Below are 18,138 nucleotides of genomic sequence, written 5' to 3'. Positions count from 1 at the left end.
ACAAATCTTTCGTCTCTGAGCTATCCTTGGGTAGTGTCCATAACCAATTTCCGTAATCAGTCTGTTCGATGTAATCTTATATCTCCCACGTGACGCGAGAGGAGTCCACCATTTAAGATGGAAGCTTTGACCCAAAGGACCAGTAATTGGTATACGACGAGACTATAACAACGTATGAGAAGTAGTCCTTCTCTACGACGATCAAGAGGTGGCATGTCTCACCCAGGTGGAGCCATCTTCAGCCAAAGGTGAGTGACAAGCAGGCACATATATTAGCTTATGGCCAAATGCATTGCGCGCACAGGCCTGACCGACTGCTCTCACATAAATTTCCTAGCCGTGGTATACAAAGGGTCACGAATGATTCTGCTCAAGTAGATTAGATATGATAGAACGGGACGCGCCACTATCCACTGAATACATTAGCACCGACCAGGTCAGTGGAGTCTTTTGGTCTCTGTCATGTTCACCAACTGATGCAACCTGTCCGTCAGAGGGACAGTTGGCGGTGTGGTGGTGAGGGAGGGAGGTGGTTGGTGATGACTGTGCTCGAGGGTATGAGTGTGTGGTGGCTGGGGAGTGTGTCAGGGTGTTCTGGGGATGACAGGTGGCTGAGGGTGGGGGTCGGTCATCTCGACTTGGGTGATGTCACAGGTATGGCAGCTGGACCGAGGAAGCGTCAACGAACAGGCCCTTGGGTGGAAAGGAGGTTTTGAAGGTAGGTCTCCCGTCGTTCGCCAGCTCAAGAGTAGGTTGGGGTTGTCAAGTGGCTGAGGCAACCATACTGGGGTTGGGTTCACGTGCATTTACCGTCACCATGTTCATACCTGGCTTTTCATATCACCCATTTTTCTCCTAAAGAGGCCAGGATCCTCCACAGGGTAACCTGCCTGAGTTACCGAGAGTCGTGTCATCTGAGCCACTGGCGTGGAGTGACCTGTGTCATTCAAGTTACCTCCCACACCTCCAGCTGAGGTCCGACGACGTCAAAATTGAACGCATCGCAGCCTCGCGCCCCTCACACAGTTGCACACGCGTCCCGCTACATTCTTCACATTCCCCCCCAGCAGCTACGGGCACGTGTGTGTGAGCGTGTGTGTGTGTGTGTGTGTGTGTGTGTGTGTGTGTTACGGGGACATGATGGCCGCCCCAGTGTTGAGTACACAAGGGAACGCCCCGGCCCCAGTGCAAGTGTACCCTAACCTAACCTACTCACTCCTCCGTCTGCCAGCATTTGTTCGGTCGTGTTGTTTGAGGCCGTATGCCGCACCGGGCGCTCCTATACACACACACACCCACACACACACACACACCTCCTCATACACATCTATACAAATGGCAGAGATCTCTGACCCTTCTGGTAACACCTGCCTGTAGTGTGGCTGTGGCAAACTTCTCTGGGCGCGGAGGGAGCAGGGAACTCCCTGACCCAGGTGGATCTCGACCATGGACGTGTGTGGTAAGGCCGAGACACCAACCACAACAAGGTGTCCGCTTCTGGTCGTGTGTTGAGGGAGGTAATGCTACCTGTGTGTGTGTGTGTGTGTGTGTGTGTGTGTGTGTGTGTGTGTGATAATTTAGAGTGGGTGACACCCGTGTACACAGAGCGGGCGGTCACTGACATCCGGGAGGGTCTGAGGGGGTCCTGCTGGCAGCCAACCCTCCCACACCTCACTATGTCCTCCCTCCACCACCACTACCACCACCACACCTCACTATGTCCTCCCTCCACCACCACCACCACACCTCACTATGTCCTCCCTCCACCACCACTACCACTACACCTCACTATGTCCTCCCTCCACCACCACCACTACCACACCTCACTATGTCCTCCCTCCTCCACCACCACCACACCTCACTATGTCCTCCCTCCACCACCACCACACCTCACTATGTCCTCCCTCCACCATCACCACCACCACACCTCACTATGTCCTCCCTCCACCATCACCACCACACCTCACTATGTCCTCCCTCCACCACTACTACCACACCTCACTATGTCCTCCCTCCACCACCACCATCACACCTCACTATGTCCTCCTTCCTCCACCACTACCACACCTCACTATGTCCTCCCTCCACCACCACCACCACCACCACACCTCACTATGTCCTCCCTCCACCACCACTACCACCACACCTCGCTATGTGTTCCCTCCATCACCACTACCACCACACCTCGCTATGTGTTCCCTCCACCACCACACCAGCCCTCCACTTGCAGTCGCCCTGGGCGCCCTCGCTGGCCTACCGATCAACACCATCGTATTAAGTCCCTGACTCCAGTTCCCGCGTGCTGCGGGGCGCGGCCAGCCAGGTAGGTAGGTGCTGGACGCTGAACCCTAGTTCCTTTGATCATGAAAGCTGTTCGTGCTCGCGGTCCACATGCTTATATAGCTTTGCCCACTCGTGTTATTTATAGAAGTCCTTCACTTGACCCCAGCGAGTGACCAGTCCAGACCCCCTAGATCACGTTATATAAGACTGGAGGCCTTGCTATAGAAAGGTCACTACCACAGCTACAGTGGAGGTCACCACTACCACTACCACAGCTACAGTGGAGGAGGCCACCACCACCACTACCACAGCTATAGTGGAGGCCACCACCACCACTACCACAGCTACAGTGGAGGTCGCCACTATTACCACAGCTACAGTGGAGCAGGCCACCACTACCACAGCTACAGTGGAGGCCACCACCACTACCACAGCTACAGTGGAGGTCACTACCACATCTACAGTGGAGGCCACCGCCACCACTACCACCACAGCTACAGTCGAGGCCACTACCACCACTACCACAGCTACAGTGGAGGTCACCACTACCACAGCTACAGTGAAGGGCACCACCACTACCACAGCTACAGTGGAGGAGGCCACCACCAACACTACCACAGCTACAGTGGAGGTCACTACCACCACTACCACAGCTACAGTGGAGGCCACCACCACCACTACCACAGCTACAGTGGAGGAGGCCACCACCACCACTACCACAGCTACAGTGGAGGCCACGCTACTGGGAGGCCACTACCAACAACCACAGCGGAGGCCATACCACTGCAACGCCTCCCTCACTACCACAGTGGAGGCCATACCACTGCAACGCCTCCCTTACTACCACAGTGGAGGCCATACCACTGCAACGCCTCCCTCACTACCACAGCGGAGGCCATACCACTGCAATGCCTCCCTCACTACCACAGTGGAGGCCATACCACTGGGAAATCTACACAATACCTGTTCCTAAAACATTCATGTTATCTACACACAAAAAAAAAGAAAGACGAGAAAAACACCGTCGTACCCAAGACGCCGCGGGTCGCGTACCGAGGGAGGGAGGTGGCTGGTGGCTGGCCACTGAGCGACCTTGAAGTTTAACCCACTCGCTGTGGAGTCAAATGATCACAATTACCCCCACTCCACTCCATCGGTCGTTAATCACCACTCGTTAGTTCTTCATCGGTCGTTAATCACCACTCGTTAGTTCTTCATCGGTCGTTAATCACCACTCGTTAGTTCTTCATCGATCGTTAATCACCACTCGTTAGTTCTTCATCGGTCGTTAATCACCACTCGTTAGTTCTTCATCGGTCGTCAATCACCACTCGTTAGTTCTTCATCGGTCGTTAATCACCACTCGTTAGTTCTTCATCGGTCGTTAATCACCACTCGTTAGTTCTTCATCGGTCGTTAATCACCACTCGTTAGTTCTTCATCTACAACTGTCCTTACCTACGTATACATACGACCGTCCCACGAGGTGGACCTTGAACGACCCCTCCGAAGTTAATCTATTACTTCCTCGTCAGTTCCACAGTGTGGTTCGTGTCCCGTGCGTCCCAGTCGAGGTGTTTGCGGGGCTACGAACAGCATGAATGACCAGCGGAACTACTTGTCACAAGGGTCGAGATACGCCCCTGTAAGCAGCTTGGCTTAGAGTGGGCACACTGGTAGTTCCCACAGGGCCAGTGAGGTGGACTTACTCATAGCAACCTCATAACTGTGTCTCATAGTTATCAGGTCCCACAAGCCAGTGAGGTGATAGCTATAAGTTCCCACAGGCCAGTGAGGGGGACTCACTCATAGCAACCTCATAACTGTGTCTCATAGCTATAAGTTCCCACAGGCTAGTGAGGTGGACTCACTCATAGCAACCTCATAACTGTGTCTCATAGCTATCAGTTCTCACAAGCCAGTGAGGTGGACTCACTCATAGCAACCTCATAACTGTGTCTCATAGCTATCAGTTCTCACAAGCCAGTGAGGTGGACTCACTCATAGCAACCTCATAACTGTGTCTCATAGCTATAAGTTCCCACAGGCCAGTGAGGGGGACTCACTCATAGCAACCTCATAACTGTCTCATAGCTATCACTTCCCACACGCCAGTGAGGTGGACTCATAGCAACCTCATAACTGTGTCTCATAGCTATCAGTTCTCACAAGCCAGTGAGGTGGACTCACTCATAGCAACCTCATAACTGTGTCTCATAGCTATCAGTTCTCACAAGCCAGTGAGGTGGACTCACTCATAGCAACCTCATAACTGTGTCTCATAGCTATAAGTTCCCACAGGCCAGTGAGGGGGACTCACTCATAGCAACCTCATAACTGTCTCATAGCTATCACTTCCCACACGCCAGTGAGGTGGACTCATAGCAACCTCATAACTGTGTCTCATAGCTATCAGTTCCCACAAGCCAGTGAGGTGGACTCATAGCAACCTCATAACTGTGTCTCATAGCTATCAGTTCCCACAAGCCAGTGAGGTGGACTCACTCATAGCCACCTCATAACTGTGTCCCATAGCTATCAGTTCCCACAAGCCAGTGAGGTGGACTCACTCACAGCAACCTCATAACTGTCTCATAGCTATCACTTCCCACAGGCCAGTGAGGTGGACTCATAGCAACCTCATAACTGTCTCATAGCTGTCAGTTTCCACAGGCCAGTGAGGTGGACTCACCTCATGGCAACCTCATGCGACATACATGAGTATACCTCAGGCACAGTGTACAGAGCCTGCCACGCCTGTGTGAGAGGAGGCTGGATATAGTGAGGTGGGCCGGGCCAGGCCAGGCGTGGGTGAGGTCTGGTGGAGTGGGCTTTGCTGGGCGGGGTCAGAGAACGGGTGAAGTCTGGGTGGAGTGGGAGGGACAGAGAGGGACGGGAGTGGGAGTGACAGAGAGCAACGGGTGAGGAATGCGTGGGGTGGGAGTGATAGAGAGGGACGGGTGAGGTCTAGGTGGAGTGGGAGAGACAGAGAATGACGGGTGAGGAATGGGTGGAGTGGGAGTGACAGAGAGGGACGGGTGAGGAATGGGTGGGGTGGCAGTGACAGAGAGGGACGGGTGAGGAATGGGTCGAGTGGGAGTGACAGAGAGGGACGAGTGATGAATGGATGGACTGGGAGTGACAGAGAGGGACGGGTGAGGAATGGGTGGAGTGGGAGTGACAGAGAGGGACGGGTGAGGTTCTGGGTGGAGTGGGAGTGACAGAGAGGGACGGGTGAGGTCTAGGCGGAGTGGGAGAGCCAGAGAGGGACGGGTGAGGAATGGGTGGGGTGGGAATGACAGAGAGGGACGGGTGAGGTCTGGGTGCAGTGGGAGGGACAGAGAGGGACGGGTGAGGTTGGGTGGCGGGGCGTGGGGTTGAGGGAACAAATAAGGGGGGGTCGAGGTTGAGCACATGGGAGGCGCGGGAGGTTGAGTACATGGGAGGCGCGGGAGGTTGAGTACATGGGAGGCGCGGGAGGAGCGGCAGACAGATAAGGACCGGACGACCTCGTGCGCGGAGGACAGGGAGAGGCAAGGACGCGGGCGGGAGGACAGGAAGGGACAGATAGGTGAAGTGCTCCAGTATGTACAGACAACGGTGACACCGGTGATGGACAGAAACGGTGGCGGTGGACAGAAATGGGGGCCCAGGACAGAAAGGGTGGTGCTGGACAGATTGGGTGGTGCAGAATAGAAATGGTGGTGCAGGACAGAAAGGGTGATGCAAGACAGAAAGGGTGGTGCTGGACAGAAAGGGTGGTGTAGGACAGAAAGGGTGGTGCTGGACAGAAAGGGAGGTGCAGGAAAGAAAGGGAAGCGTTGGACATAAAGGATGGTGCAGAACAGAAAGGGTGGTGCTGGACGGAAAAGGCGATGCAGGACAGAAAGAATGGTGCTGGACAGAAAGGGTGGTGCAGGGTAGAAAGGATGGTGCAGACAGAAAGGGCGATGCAGGAGAGAAAGGGTGAAGCTGGACAGAAAGGGTGGTGCAGGACAAAAAGGGTGGTGCAAAATAGAGGGTGGTGCTAGGCAGAAAAAGCGATGCAGGACAGAAAGGAATGAGCTGGACAGAAAGGGTGGTGCAAGATAGAAAGCATGGTGCAGGACAGAAAATGTGGTGTTGGACAGAAAGGGTGGTGCAGGACAGAAAGGGTGGTACTGGACAGAAAGGGTAGTGTTGGAAGGAAAGGGTTTCGCTGGACAGAAAGGGTGGAGCAGGGCAGAAAGAGTGGTGCTAGGCAGAAAGGGTGGAGCCGGACAGAAAGGGTACTTCTGGACAAAATGGATGGTGCAGGAGAGAAAAGGTGGTGTTGGACAGAAAGGGTGGTGCAGGAAAGACAGGGAGGTACTGCACAGAAAAGGTTGTGCTGGGAAGAAAGGGCGGTTTAGGACAGAAAGGGAGGTGCAGGACAGAAAGGGAGGCGCAAGACAGAAAGTGTGGTGCAGAACAGAAAGGGTGGTGTTGGACAGAATGGGTGGTGCAGGTCAGAATGGGTGGTGCTGAACAGAAAGGGTGGCGCTGGACAGAAAGGGTGGTGCTGGACAGAAAGGGTGGTGCTGGAGAGAAAGTTGGTGCTTGACAGAAAGGGTGGTGCAGGACAGAGAGGGTAGTGGTGGACAGAAAGGGAGGTGCTGGGCGGAAAGGGTAGTGCTGGACAGAAAGTATCGTGCAGGACAGAAAAGGTGGTGCAGGGTAGAAAGGGTAGTGCTAGACAGAAAGAATCGTGCAGGACAGAAAATGTGGTACAGGGCAGAAAGGGTGGTGCTGGACAGAAAGGGTGGTGCTGGACAGAAAGGATGTAGCTGGACAGAAATGGTTGTGCAGGACAGAAAAGGTGGTGCAGGGTAGAAAGGGTGGTGCTGGACAGAAAGGGTGGTGCTGGACAGAAAGTGTGTTGCTGGACAGAAAAGGTGGTGCTGGACGGAAATGGCTGTGCAGGACAGAAAAGGTGGTGCACGGCAGAAAGGGTTGTGCAGGACATAAAGGGTGGTGGTGAACAGAAAGGGTTGTGCAGGACATAAAGGGTGGTGGTGGACAGATAGGGTTGTGCAGGACAGAAAGAGTGGTGCAGGACAGAGAGGGTGGTGCTAGACAGAAAGGGTGGTGCTAGACAGAAAGGGTGGTGAAGGACAGAAAAGGTGGTAGAGGACAGAAAGGGTGGTGGAGGACAGAAAGGGTTGTGCTGGACAGAAAGGTTTGTGCATGACAGAAAGGGTGGTGCTGGACAGAAAGGGTTGTGCAGGACAGAGTGATAGAGGACAGAAAGGGTGGAGCTGGACAGACGGGTTGTGCAGGACAGAAAGGTTGATGCTGGACAGAAAGCGGTGTGCAGGACAGAAAGAGCGGTGGAAGACATAAAGTATGGTGCTGGACAGAAAGGGAGCTGCTTCTTGACAGAAATAGTTGTGCAGGACAGAAAGGGTCGTGCTGGACAGAAAGGGTGTGCGGGACAGAAAGGGTTGTGCAAGACAGAAAGAGTGGTATAGGACAGAAAGGATGGTGCAGGACAGACAGGGTGGTGCAGGACAGACAGGGTGGTGGAGGACAGAAGGGTGGAGCACAGCAGAAAGCGTGGAAGACAGAAAGGGTGGTAGAGGGCAGAAAGGGTTGTGCTGGACAGAAAGGATGGTGCACGACAGAAAGGGCGATGCTGGACAGAAAGGGTGGCGGAGGACAGAAAGGGTTGTGCAGGACAGAAAGGGTGGTGCTGGACAGAGAGGGCGGTGCCGGACAGAAAGGGTGGTGCTGGACAGAAAGGGCGGTGCTGGACAGAAAGGAATGGCTGTGTGACAGTGTATGGTGGGACGGGACAACTGTTTGGGTTAAGGCGGAAAAGTGAGGGATGGGATATTCTGGGACAGTCAGGGATGGTTCATAATGGGTCAAGTGTACTGGGACAGAGAGGCAAGAATCTCTGGGGATACGAGGGGCAGCAGTGAATGTCTCCTGGGGAGGGGGTTGGCCTCGGTTGGGGAGGACACAGAATGAAGGTTGGCTGGGGTTGAGGAGGAAGCAAGAAAGGTTGGCTGGGGTTGAGGAGGAGGTATGGAAGGTTGGCTGTGGTTCAGGAGGAGGTATGGAAGGTTGGCTGGGGTTCAGGAGGATGTATGAATGGTTGGCTGTGGTTCAGGAGGAGGTATGGAAGGTTGGCTGGGGTTGAGGAGGATGTATGGAAGGTTGGCTGGGGTTGAGGAGGAGGTATGGAAGGTTGGCTGGGGTTGAGGAGGAAGTATGGAAGGTTGGCTGGGGTTGAGGAGGAAGTATGGAAGGCTGGCTGGGGTTGGCGAGGAAGTATGGAAAATGGAAAGCTGGCTGGGGTTGAGGAGGAAGCAAGAAAGGTAGGCTGGGGTTGAGGAGGAGGCATGGAAGGTTGGCTGGGGTTGAGGAGGAGGTATGGAAGGTTGGCTGGGGTTGAGGAGGAAGCAAGAAAGGTTGGCTGGGGTTGGGGTGGAAGTATGGAAGGCTGGCTGGGGTTGGGGAGGAAGAAGGTTAGGTTGGCTGGGGTTGGGGGAGGAAGTTAGGGAAGGCTGGCTAAGAGTTGGGGAGGAGGTATGTAAGGAAGGCTGGGTGATGTTGGGGAAGAAGTAAGAAAGGCTGGCTGGGGTTGGGTAGGAAGTCATGAAGGTTGGCTGGGGTTGGGCAGGAAGTCATGAAGGTTGGCTGGGGTTGGGAGGAGGAAGTAGTGGGGTTGAAGCACCAGCCTGGTCAGCTTATAACTGCCAGAATAACACTCACAAGTTCCTGGGCACCGAGCCAGGCCATGCATACCTAGCTAGCTGAGCATTCACCAGTCCTAGGATGGCTTAGGACGAGCCAGGCCATGCATACCTAGCTAGCTGAGCATTCACCAGTCCTAGGATGGCTTGGGACGAGCCAGGCCATGCATACCTAGCTAGCTGAGCATTCACCAGTCCTAGGATGGCTTAGGACGAGCCAGGCCATGCATACCTAGCTAGCTGAGCATTCACCAGTCCTAGGATGGCTTAGGACGAGCCAGGCCATGCATACCTAGCTAGCTGAGCATTCACCAGTCCTAGGACGGCTTAGGACGAGCCAGGCCATGCATACCTAGCTAGCTGAGCATTCACCAGTCCTAGGATGGCTTAGGACGAGCCAGGCCATGCATACCTAGCTAGCTGAGCATTCACCAGTCCTAGGATGGCTTAGGACGAGCCAGGCCATGTATACCTAGCTAGCTAAGCTTCCACCACTCCTAGGATGGCTTCCTAACTCTTACTCTCACAATCCCACAATCTAAGTTGTTAAAAACCAGGCCAAACAACACATACAACTTTCCTGATACCAGTAGGACAACAGCTGATGACAAGGGAAGGTATAAGGTATAAGGTGGGGGTGGTAGGGAAGAACTGATCATGGATAATTTACCAAAAAGATATATTCACTTATTTACGTCTTCCAGAGAACTGAAATGTAATTCATATGCCTATTTTTTCTTCTTCTTCTACTTCTTTAATAATCAAGTCTATATATATATATATATATATATATATATATATATATATATATATATATATATATATATATATATATATATATAAATAACACAGAACACTATGACACTTGGTGCCACCACTATTGTCACAACAGCTAGGTAAATAAATTATCATCACAACCATGACAAGACGAATCACAACCCAGAGGTACCAGACGAATCACAACCAAGAGCCACCAAACCTATTCGAACCCTATCTAAACGTACCCTACCCATTATGAACCTGTGTCAACCCTATCCACTAGAGCTCTTCTTCTACTGGACCTAACTCAGCCCTATATATACATATATATATATATATATATATATATATATATATATATATATATATATATATACTGTTTTTTTTTTTTTTAATTTTCCAAAAGAAGGAACAGAGAAGGGGGCCAGGTGAGGATATTCCCTCAAAGGCCCAGTCCTCTGTTCTTAACGCTACCTCGCTATCGCGGGAAATGGCGAATAGTATGAATATATACTGGTGACCTCACCAATATCAACAGGGACCCCATACCCCATCTGGACTAACTAGAGCAATCATATCCCTTCGTATTCTTTGGGGTTGTCTTTCCACATCAGCGTAAACGCAAGAACTCAAGCAGTTCCCAGAAAACTGTGTCAGTATCTGGACACTGGACAAATAAAACAGAGTAATTCACGATCGAAATAAAAAGAGAATAAATGACATTAACTCGTAGATAACCTGTAAATAATTCACAGACTGCAGCGCTCTCCCGGGAGTGAGATAATAACATATATATACCCACTTTATACACCCTTCAGAAAATGAGTGAAGCTCCAGAGTTCACATATATATACCCACTTTATACACCCTTCAGAAAATGAGTGAAGCTCCAGAGTTCACATATATATACCCACTTTATACACCCTTCAGAAAATGAGTGTAGTTCCAGAGTTCACCTTAGCAGTAAATTCTTGGCTGCTTTTATCATTCACAACTTTCCTCATAACCCCACAAACCAGTTTTTATAACTTTATTCTGAAGAGCAATGATATCATATGAATGCATTTGCCCGTTTCAAAAGCACTGCTGAAGAAGAATACTCACTCTAATGTCATTTCTTTGTCCAGTGTTTCAAAATCAGTGTATCTAAAAGATATTTCTTTTTTTTTATATAAGACGAAATCAGTAAAAAAAAAGTTAAGCATATATCACACAATTACACATAATTAATTTTTAATTTTTAAAGAGTTTAAGTTTACGGGTTGCATACCAGCTTGCAACGTTCAACAATACATTCCTTTGTCTCATACCTACCTCATCTAACTTACAGTAATATAAATATAAGTTGTCATCAGTTTTTTAAAATAAAAGTAAGCCGAGTAAATAAGATAAATTAAGTCTGTCCGATATGCATGGCGCCCGCCCTCTGGACCTTGGTACGATAATGCTGCTCACATTCAAGAGCTGTAAGAAAATAGCTAAGCCAACACCCCTACATACCGTCTTCGAGCAAAAAAATCCAGAGTGGGAGTGACGTCAATGCTGGAAACGCACGAGAAAAACCGAACCAAATTTTAAGGAAATTAAAGTAAATTCCTGAGCAAGAGAACAACAATGAAACAAAGAAACATGGCATTACGTAATCAAAATAAGACGAAACGGGAGAAGTTGAATAACATATATAAACTAGCGAGAGAAGACGTTATTCTGCATTCAAACACCGTTCAAAATGATCATGGAGAAAATCTAGCAGCTAAATTGTACGAATAATGCAACTCCTTGTGACTTGCACGGTCATAACAATCCGAATTCACACCCACAGGTAGACCACGTGATCACAGTCAATAATCTCTGCGTTGCCACGTCTACAATGTTTGGGGAGTTTAACATACACACAGCTAGCCTTTCCATGTTCATCCTACTTTAGCAAATTTTATAAAACAATTCTTCTAATACATACATGATAATACATAACACAAAAAAGTACTACAAGTAAATATGTTATCAAAACAAACACTTATGTGGCACCACAGCCTTGACGTAAACATAGTCACTAAGCTCAGTCCAGGGCCCATGGTACAGAAGCCTTAAAGAACTGTTGCCATTTTGTTTTACTTTTTCAACAATTTCGCATTCTGTTTTGATTAATATATTCCTTTAATCCCGAAAAAATGTCCACAAGCTTAGACTTCAAGCACCTTTTCATTACAAACACATAAATTACATAAAAAATCTAGGATATTAGCCTTTATCCCAAATTTATTCTCTACAAAACAGGAAGATAATGGGCGATGGCAAATGGTGAAATCAGTTCGCAACTTTAAGTCTCTCAATAACCACAATTTAACAGCTTAACAACGGATTCCCCAACAAAACCACGACCTCCATACCATCACTCCCAGGGGATGCATGCATTTCTTCCCCCCCACACGGGGCATATTTGGTTTGGAATAAAAGCCACCATTAATGAGGGAGTCGGTTGGTGCCAGCCCATGTGACCCATGTATGGGGTGAGGCGGAACCCCCGCGCCTGTAGAATGGCGGGAAACATGTCGCTTGCTCGTGGGGCCATCTCGTTCAGGGAAGCGCGGGAAAGAGAGAGAAAAAAAAAAAGGGACTGCTCACATGGGTGTAGGAAACAGCAGGGCCCATTCCACAGTGACCGAGAAGGGTAACATATATACATATATACATATACATATATACATCCACACTAACCCATATGGATATATCGATTTTTCTCATTACCAAAAAAGATTAGATAACACGTTAAAATGTGTAGAGAAATTATTATTTTGTCCCCATACGAGAGTATAACACAGTCAAGTGAGGATATATAGATCACAAGAAATATAGTTAATATACGAAATAGATTTTAATTAGTAACTGTACTTACCCACAGCCCGTCACACGGAAGTAGGTGGCTTAACCTTGTATGAATGCGATAATTTAGTTATTATCTATCAAACTCCTTAAACATCCCCCAGAGCTCGTTCCCGTGGAAACTTCACCTCGTTGCCGCTGAGCTTTACACAAAAACAACTGTTGTGGCTGCAACTACTTTCATCTGAAAGTGATCAAGTAGTCCATGAGGACGAACACAATGTTGGTATTGTTCTCCGATGTTTTTTTTTCAGGAGCTGATAACCACTTGGAAGGTAACTGTCAGTATTGCTAACGTGTCCAAATGCTCACGATTACCTTTATGCAACTAATTCCCCGTGATATCGCGTGCCTGCACTCGTCTGTCTAGCGTTGGGATGCAATTTTCACTGGGTAGTTTCAGTACCACTGGTTTCACTCTCTGGTTTGTTTTGGTCTTGCTCGAGGAAGTCTCGTGAGGTCACTGAAGTACATATTACAGCCAATCACCGCCTAGCTCTCTCATGTATTGAAGTACTAGCCAATCAGGTGGAAGGACACATGCGGCTATGAAACGGGCTGTAAACATGGCCACCACATGGTCTTCTGGAATATTCCCACATCCAGCTTTTTGAACGAAATCACGAAATTTCTGTAGTTCTCTAATTTCAAGCATTTTCGTGAAGCTTTCAGTGTTGCTTATTATCCATAAAAATTACCGCAAATCCGTTTTACGGTCGGTCCACAAACACCTGAGAGTTAAGTGGTATCTGCAAACTCTCCTATGAAGACCTTGAGAACCGTGACGTCAAGATGACGTATACTGTTTTGGTGGCTTGCCAACCCCTTTAACTTCGATAATTTAACAAACTATATCAAATTCGCTCAATATCAATCATACTACAATTTAAGTACCTGTAAAAACTACTCTATACTTATAATACAATATCTGGAATAGCATTTAATCGCTTGTTTTGACGATAAAACAACGAATCAATAATATAGTAGAGTGGCAGTCCTGGAGAGAGAAAAGATGTCGGGAAGTTTCTGAGAAGAGCGATCGATAAAAAGAGTATTACTCTGCCATCTGGTGGTAGAAATGCGCATCTCCCCCCTTGGGAGTGTCTGCAACAGAAAACGAGAATATGTTTAGGGTAACTAGAGAGAGTCGACATCAATGTTTGATACATTCTGATGCCAGTCATTCTGTGGCCAAATAATGACTTTAGTGTGTTTTGACTGGCGATGTGAGTGGATGTAAATGTGTATATATCAACGAAGGAGTAGTGGCAGGCATCAATACCGCCAGAGAGATTACAAGATGAAGATATGGGGCCATATTAGTGTAGACCTCCATCCCCGTCCAGTACAAATACACACATACATTCATACATACATACATACACACAGACCCAAGAGCATACATATTTACTTATAACTTTAAATCAAACTGCTATTACGTTATCTTTCGTTCAATCTCTAAATGTTTACCTCCGCCCATCTTGGCCACTGTGTGAGTGTGTGTGTGTGTGTGTGTGTGTGTGTGTGTGTGTGAACTTTGGAAAATTATATGAACTTACATTTGTCGCCATAATCAAAGCCTATAACTTATTTTTACATTAAAAAAAGACAAATTAAGTGATGACAAGAGATGGTTCAATACATAAGCATGTTGTGTTTACGTTGTGTATGTGGTCGCTGGTACGACTGCCAGCGAGATATAACTCTCACGGGTATTTGGTTACCAGTTATCGGTACTGGGTTACATGTATTGGTACTGGGTTACCAGTTATCGGTACTGGTTACCAGTTATCAACGCTAAGCTACCTGTTATCGGCACTGGGTTACCAGCATCGGTACTGGGTTAAATGTATCGGTAACGAGTTACCAGTAATATGTACTGGTTACTAGCAACAGGTTATCTGTACTGGGTTACCAGTAATAGGAACCGGGCTTCGTTATCGGCTCAGGGCTTCCTGTATCGGTGCTAGGCGTCCTGTTATCGGTGCTAGGCTTCCTGTTATCGGGGCTGGGTTACCTGTTATCGGTGCTAGGCTTCCTGTTATCGGTGCTAGGCTTCCTGTTATCGGGGCTGGGTTACCTGTAATCGGTGCTAGGCTTCCTGTTATCGGTGCTAGGCTTCCTGTTATCGGGGCTGGGTTACCTGTAATCGGTGCTAGGCTTCCTGTTATCGGTGCTAGGCCTCCTGTTATCGGTACTAGGCTTCCTGTTATCGGTGCTAGGCTTCCTGTTATCGGTGCTAGGCTTCCTGTTATCGGTGCTAGGCTTCCTGTTATCGGGGCTGGGTTACCTGTTATCGGTGCTAGGCTTCCTGTTATCGGTGCTAGGCTTCCTGTTATCGGTGCTAGGCTTCCTGTTTTCGGTGCTAGGCTTCCTGTTATCGGTGCTAGGCTTCTGTTATCGGTGCTAGGCTTCCTGTTATCGGTGCTAGCTTCCTGTTATCGGTACTAGGCCTCCTGTTATCGGGGCTGGGTTACCTGTTATCAGTACCAAAATAACAAGAAATCAGTACTGGAATACTTAAATATCGGTAACAATTACCATTCACGGGTTACCATTTCGCAGTAATGGATTTCCTATTATCGGCACCGAGTTACCTGTTACCTGTATTACGTTACCAGTCATCGGGACTGGGTTACCAGTTATCGGTACTGGTTACCAGTTATCGGTACTGGTTACCAGTTATCGGTACTGGTTACCAGTTATCGGTACTGGTTACCAGTTATCGGTACTGGTTACCAGTTATCGGTACTGGTTACCAGTTATCGGTACTGGTTACCAGTTATCGGTACTGGTTACCAGTTATCGGTACTGGTTACCAGTTATCGGTACTGGTTACCAGTTATCGGTACTGGTTACCAGTTATCGGTACTGGTTACCAGTTATCGGTACTGGTTACCAGTTATCGGTACTGGTTACCAGTTATCGGTACTGGTTACCAGTTATCGGTACTGGTTACCAGTTATCGGTACTGGTTACCAGTTATCGGTACTGGTTACCAGTTATCGGTACTGGTTACCAGTTATCGGTACTGGTTACCAGTTATCGGTACTGGTTACCAGTTATCGGTACTGGTTACCAGTTATCGGTACTGGTTACCAGTTATCGGTACTGGTTACCAGTTATCGGTACTGGTTACAGTTATCAACGCTAAGCTACCTGTTATCGGTGCTAGGCTTCCTGTTATCGGGGCTGGGTTACCTGTTATCGGTGCTAGGCTTCTGTTATCGGTGCTAGGCTTCTGTTATCGGTGCTAGGCTTCCTGTTATCGTGCTAGGCTTCCTGTTATCGGGGCTGGGTTACCTGTTATCGGTGCTAGCTTCCTGTATCGGTGCTAGCTTCCTGTTATCGGTGCTAGGCTTCTGTTATCGGTGCTAGGCTTCTGTTATCGGTGCTAGGCTTCCTGTTATCGTGCTAGGCTTCCTGTTATCGTGCTAGGCTTCCTGTTATCGGGGCTGGGTTACCTGTTATCGGTGCTAGGCTTCTGTTATCGGTGCTAGGCTTCTGTTATCGGTGCTAGGCTTCCTGTTATCGTGCTAGGCTTCCTGTTATCGTGCTAGGCTTCCTGTTATCGTGCTAGGCTTCCTGTTATCGTGCTAGGCTTCCTGTTATCGTGCTAGGCTTCCTGTTATCGTGCTAGGCTTCCTGTTATCGGTGCTAGGCTTCTGTTATCGGTGCTAGGCTTCTGTTATCGGTGCTAGGCTTCTGTTATCGGTGCTAGCTTCCTGTTATCGGGGCTGGGTTACCTGTAATCGGTGCTAGGCTTCCTGTTATCGGGGCTGGGTTACCTGTTATCAGTACCAATATAACAAGAAATCAGTACTGTGGAATACTTAAATATCGGTAACAATTACCATTCACGGGTTACCATTTCGCAGTAATGGATTTCCTATTATCGGCACCGAGTTACCTGTTACCTGTAATCGTGCTTAGGCTTCCTGTTATCGGGGCTGGGTTACCTGTAATCGGTGCTAGGCTTCTGTTATCGGTGCTAGGCTTCCTGTTATCGGGGCTGGGTTACCTGTAATCGGTGCTAGGCTTCCTGTTATCGGGGCTGGGTTACCTGTTATCGGTGCTAGGCTTCCTGTTATCGGGGCTGGGTTACCTGTTATCGGTGCTAGGCTTCCTGTTATCGGGGCTGGGTTACCTGTTATCGGTGCTAGCTTCCTGTTATCGGGGCTGGGTTACCTGTAATCGGTGCTAGGCTTCCTGTTATCGGGGCTGGGTTACCTGTTATCGGTGCTAGGCTTCCTGTTATCGGTGCTAGGCTTCTGTTATCGGTGCTAGGCTTCCTGTTATCGGGGCTGGGTTACCTGTAATCGGTGCTAGGCTTCCTGTTATCGGGGCTGGGTTACCTGTTATCGGTGCTAGGCTTCCTGTTATCGGGGCTGGGTTACCTGTAATCGGTGCTAGGCTTCCTGTTATCGGGGCTGGGTTACCTGTAATCGGTGCTAGCTTCCTGTATCGGTGCTAGGCTTCCTGTTATCGTGCTAGGCTTCCTGTTATCGGGGCTGGGTTACCTGTTATCGGTGCTAGGCTTCTGTTATCGGTGCTAGCTTCCTGTTATCGGGGCTGGGTTACCTGTTATCGGTGCTAGCTTCCTGTTATCGGGGCTGGGTTACCTGTTATCGGTGCTAGGCTTCCTGTTATCGGGGCTGGGTTACCTGTTATCGGTGCTAGGCTTCCTGTTATCGGGGCTGGGTTACCTGTTATCGGTGCTAGGCTTCCTGTTATCGGGGCTGGGTTACCTGTTATCGGTGCTAGCTTCCTGTTATCGGGGCTGGGTTACCTGTAATCGGTGCTAGGCTTCTGTTATCGGTGCTAGGCTTCCTGTTATCGGGGCTGGGTTACCTGTTATCGGTGCTAGGCTTCTGTTATCGGTGCTAGGCTTCCTGTTATCGTGCTAGGCTTCCTGTTATCGGGGCTGGGTTACCTGTAATCGGTGCTAGGCTTCTGTTATCGGTGCTAGGCTTCTGTTATCGGTGCTAGGCTTCTGTTATCGGTGCTAGGCTTCTGTTATCGGTGCTAGGCTTCTGTTATCGGTGCTAGGCTTCTGTTATCGGTGCTAGGCTTCTGTTATCGGTGCTAGGCTTCTGTTATCGGTGCTAGGCTTCTGTTATCGGTGCTAGGCTTCTGTTATCGGTGCTAGGCTTCTGTTATCGGTGCTAGGCTTCTGTTATCGGTGCTAGGCTTCTGTTATCGGTGCTAGGCTTCTGTTATCGGTGCTAGGCTTCCTGTATCGGTGCTAGCTTCCTGTTATCGGGGCTGGGTTACCTGTAATCGGTGCTAGGCTTCTGTTATCGGTGCTAGGCTTCCTGTTATCGGGGCTGGGTTACCTGTTATCAGTACCAATATAACAAGAAATCAGTACTGGAATACTTAAATATCGGTAACAATTACCATTCACGGGTTACCATTTCGCAGTAATGGATTTCCTATTATCGGCACCGAGTTACCTGTTACCTGTATTACGTTACCAGTCATCGGGACTGGG

At 49.1% G+C, this 18,138-nt stretch overlaps 1 protein-coding gene across 3 annotated transcripts in view; it reads right to left on the bottom strand.

The window, feature by feature from the left end:
• Window positions 1-18,138, bottom strand: part of REPTOR (repressed by TOR) — a 180,177-nt gene that overhangs the window by 142,312 nt on the left and 19,727 nt on the right. The window contains exon 1 of one of the 3 annotated variants that reach the window (XM_071692854.1): window positions 12,658-13,064. The exons of 1 other annotated variant lie outside the window; for it this stretch is intronic. The gene's annotated coding sequence lies outside the window, so the exon portion shown is untranslated. Of the gene's footprint in view, window positions 1-12,657; window positions 13,065-18,138 lie in introns of those variants that run through there. One more of the 3 variants, XM_071692851.1, reaches the window with a different exon arrangement.

The sequence above is a fragment of the Panulirus ornatus genome, chromosome 55 (genome assembly GCF_036320965.1).
Source record: "Panulirus ornatus isolate Po-2019 chromosome 55, ASM3632096v1, whole genome shotgun sequence".
Taxonomy (NCBI): domain Eukaryota; kingdom Metazoa; phylum Arthropoda; class Malacostraca; order Decapoda; family Palinuridae; genus Panulirus; species Panulirus ornatus.
Note: the sequence above shows the minus strand (reverse complement) of the source record. Positions and strands in the feature narration are given on the sequence as shown.